We start from the raw sequence: 4,126 nt of genomic DNA, 5'->3' as shown, positions 1-4,126 counted from the left end.
ATTGCATTTGAGGACCCATGCTGAATTTTCAGTCATCTAAAACTTCCTCCTCATACTAACATTTCTTTAACAGATGTCATAATTAGAAAATATTATATCAATGTACATATCATAATCTCAGTATTAACATTATGAGTGACTCAAAGTGTCATCTAGGGGAATTATGGTGGGTTTAGGATATAGAATATTACAAATAAATTCTTATATTCAAGAAAGATTAATGTAATGTGTAAGTCAGGATATGTAGAATGACAAAATTCAGACAAGTATTTAATATAGCAAGAATGAGCATTAACAGATAGAAAAAAAATTGTGCTTTATTAGTGTCCACATAATATTAACATATCTAAGACTTCTAGGACAATAGACAGATTCTCTAATAAACTAACAGTAAGACAGAGGATAGAGTCATAGGGAGACAGCATTGTGATATAGAGCACTAGAAGGAGCATATGCATCTCTGAGGTCACAGATTGACAAGATATTACAGAAGAACAATATGACTTGTGAAAATCAGTTCTTCAGTTTTGAAATCTGGAAGCAATACAGAGTTTCTAAAATGTTCCTTTCTTATTATGTAGCATATGAGATAATCCCTTTTTATTTTCATTGCTATCCTCAAAAGATAAAAAGAAAAAGAAAGGGAAAAGAAACACAATTCATTTAAGTCTTCCTCCCTACTCTGGTATATTCATAACTACTACTATACAGAAAAAAATCTGTACCAGCTTCTGACTCTTGATCTTTTTTCCTTGCTCCCTGGCACATGATAGTACTTCAAGATTCTTTACGTGCTTAAAGCAACATAGGAAACTATAATTGCATTTGATCTTTTCTTCTTTGACCCTTTCATTCAGCCTTTTATCTTAGGTTTTGTGCTCTTCCTTTGTTTTTTTTTTTTAATTTGTTGTTGATTTTTTTTTTACAAATACATGTTATGAAAGTTTTTCAACGTGGATCCATATCCATATGTATATTTTTAAGTTATAAAATTTATTTCCACCCTTTCTTCCCAACTTCTTTCTCCTCAGCAGCACACAGTCAACATTGCACATACATACTTGTGATTAATATGTTTACAGATTTGACCTTTTTGGTATGAGGAATTAGAATTAAGGGAAAGAGATATCTAAGAGATATTTATTATAAATTGTTCATCAGATTCTGAAGGGATTTTATTTAATTTTGTTTCATTTTGGTTTTTCTTCCTCTAGATGGGGATAGCATTGTTCCTAGCCATTTTAATACAGTTATCCTAGCTCTCTGAACTGATAAGAGGAGCTGCTTCCAACAAGGTTTATCATCTCATAATTTTTTTTCACTCCCACACTTTATTGTGATCAAGACTTAGGTGGGGAAAATCTCCAAGGGCCCCATATAAGTTCACCATGATTGCTCAGTAAATATAGACCAATGGAAGAACTAGGTACAGATTTAAGGTTCTATCTACTTTGAGAGGGGAAGGAGTGGGATGGCAACCAATATATTCGTAAAATTACCCATAGATAAGAGATAATATAGGAATTTCCTCTTAACCAACAGGGACTGAGGGTGAGGAGGGATAGAGTGCAGCTTCTTATTACATAAAGGAGAGATTAGGCAAAAGAACAATTTTCAGTTTACAGATCAGGGATGGATGGAAATTTACACATAGGAGTATGAGGAAGGGAAATTCCATATTAAATACAATGAAGCAAGGAGAATAGTTCCATTTTACAGATGGGAAAATGCTGCTGGTAGGCTTCATTTTACATGGGGGGAAGGATGCTCCAGGGTCATTCTATTCCCAGGTGATAAGAAGGGAAAGCAGAAAGGGTTCCAAGGCTAGAGAATGAGGAAAGTGTACCCTACAGGCACAAGACACTTAGCCCCATTTCGTACATATCTGAGTCAGTCCTCATTCACAGTAGAGACGACACATAGCACCTTCCCATGCCAGAAGCTCAGCTGATCAGATCTAGCCACTGTGTGATCACAAAGGGCCCAGACTGTTGTCTGCATTGGGAGTTCAGAGGGGGCTGCAGCCTCAGCTCTTCTGGAGGGAAAGTTGACTCAGAGGGGGCACCCTTTCTCACCAGGGCCGGAACTCTCACAGCTGGATTATCTCCTGGATTTTAATGGAACACAGTCTGTCTCTCTTGGCCTTTCCAGAACCCCAGTTTCTCCAGCCACATACATCTGGTCTGTACTGGCTCTTCTCCAGATGGTGGACTCTCCTTGCTGCTCTCAGTTGGAGAACCCTGATTCCTGGAACCCTAGCAGAGAAAAGGAAACTCTTCACCCCACTTGAGGCATAGACCCAGTCACTAGATGGAGAGGACCTTGGGAAGCCTCACCTGCACCTCCCCAAAGGTTTTGAGTCAATCACTCCACCAAGCCCAACACAGCCTGTTTGTTGTAGTGCAGGTGGTGGTCCTGGAGGAGCTGTGGAATGGAGAGATCCCAAGGGATAGTGGTGGTCAAAAAGGAGATCCAGGTGGAAGGTGAGGACAGACAGAGGCTGGAGCAGAAGCAACAACTCAGTGGCAAGGGAAAGGCAGCCTCCTAGGGCTAGTGAAAAGATGGCTGTAGGTAGGTACAATAGGGATAAGAGGCCTGTATCATCTTGGAGGCTGGAAAACCATATTTCCAGTTGTTTTGTCTTGAGGAAGTCAAGCATGAAGACATGGAACAGGCTTTGGCTACTATTAAGAGGGATCAGTCAGTTGATCTGATTATCCTGCACCCAGAGAGTGGGTGCAGAAACCAGGTTTCACAGAGGCTTCCACAACACTCCACAGATTGCTTCTCCTCTGTCCTGTGGTGAGATCCTCTCTTAAAGGTTTTAGTCCATCAGCTATCAAGACATTAAGGGTGGAGTACCAGATGTCCTACATCAGGAATTAATTGGCTATCCCTCAGATGGGCCTTCTGTACAAGGTTCTTGGGTGCTCCAAAATTTGAGATGATTTTGTCCACTGAGGCATTTACTGCAATCAGGAGGCCTTTCTTCTACTCTTGCAGCTGATCAGATCCCTACTTGGCTTCTGCCATCCACAGGCACTGGACACAAGGGACACCTGCAAAAGACCAGGAGCTTTGGACCTTCAATCCTAGTAAGCCCCACAAAGCTGCTAATGTGTACATTGTTCTCTTGATTCTGCTCCCTTCACTTTGCATCAGATCCTGTAACCCATTTCATGTTTCTCTAGAGTATGACCATTTATGATTTTTTATAGCACAATAATATTCCATAGTATTCATGTACCATAACTTGTTTAACCATTCCCTGGATGATGGAAATACCATCAATTTTCAATTCTTTATCAGTACAAAAAGAGCTGCTAAGAATATTTTAGAACAAGCTCTCATTTTTTCTACTTTTTAATGATTTCTTCTGCATATGGACCATAAATTGGAATTGCTGGGTCTGAGGGAATGAATATTTTTAATGGTCTTTGGGCATAGTTTCATATTGCTCTCCAGTATAGTTGGATCATTTCACAACTTCACCAGCAATGCATTAGTGTCCCAATCCTATCACAACTTCTCCAACATTCTGTTTTTTTTTCCATCTTAGCCAACCTGATAGGTTTGAGATAATACCTCATAGTCATTTTAATTTGCATCTCTCTAATCAAAAATGATTAGGAGCACTTTTTTCATATGCTTATATTTAGCTTTAATATATTCATTTTACAACTGTTTATTCATTCCCTTTGATGATTTATCAAATGGGGAATAAATTCTAACTTTATAAATTTGATGCAGTTCTCTTTGTATTTTAGAAATGAGACCTTTATCAGAACTTCCAATTATAAAGATTGTTTCCCAAGGTTTTGTTTTCCATCTAATTTTGACAGTATTGATTTTATTAGTGCAAAAACTTTTTAATTCAATATAGTCAATATCATCCATTTTGTTGTTTATAATGTACTCTACTTCTTGATTGGTCATAAATTTATCCCCTTTTCCATAGATCTGATAGATAATTTCTTGGTCTATTAATTTATCCATGATGTCACCCTTTATGTCTAAATCCTTCATCCATTTTGACCTTATTTTGGCATAAGGTGTGAGATGTGGGTCTATGCCTAATTTCTGCCATAGTATTTTTGAGTTTTCCCAACAATCTCTGTCAGATGAA

At 38.1% G+C, this 4,126-nt stretch overlaps 1 pseudogene; it reads right to left on the bottom strand.

Moving 5' to 3' along the window:
* Positions 1 to 2,332: 2,332 nt before the first annotated feature.
* LOC141512223 (AP-4 complex accessory subunit RUSC1 pseudogene) lies at positions 2,333 to 3,078 on the bottom strand (annotated as a pseudogene).
* Between the last annotated feature and the right edge of the window lie 1,048 nt (positions 3,079 to 4,126).

This window comes from Macrotis lagotis, chromosome 2, assembly GCF_037893015.1.
Source record: "Macrotis lagotis isolate mMagLag1 chromosome 2, bilby.v1.9.chrom.fasta, whole genome shotgun sequence".
Lineage (NCBI taxonomy): Eukaryota > Metazoa > Chordata > Mammalia > Peramelemorphia > Peramelidae > Macrotis > Macrotis lagotis.
This window is presented reverse-complemented; position numbering and strand designations above follow the sequence as displayed.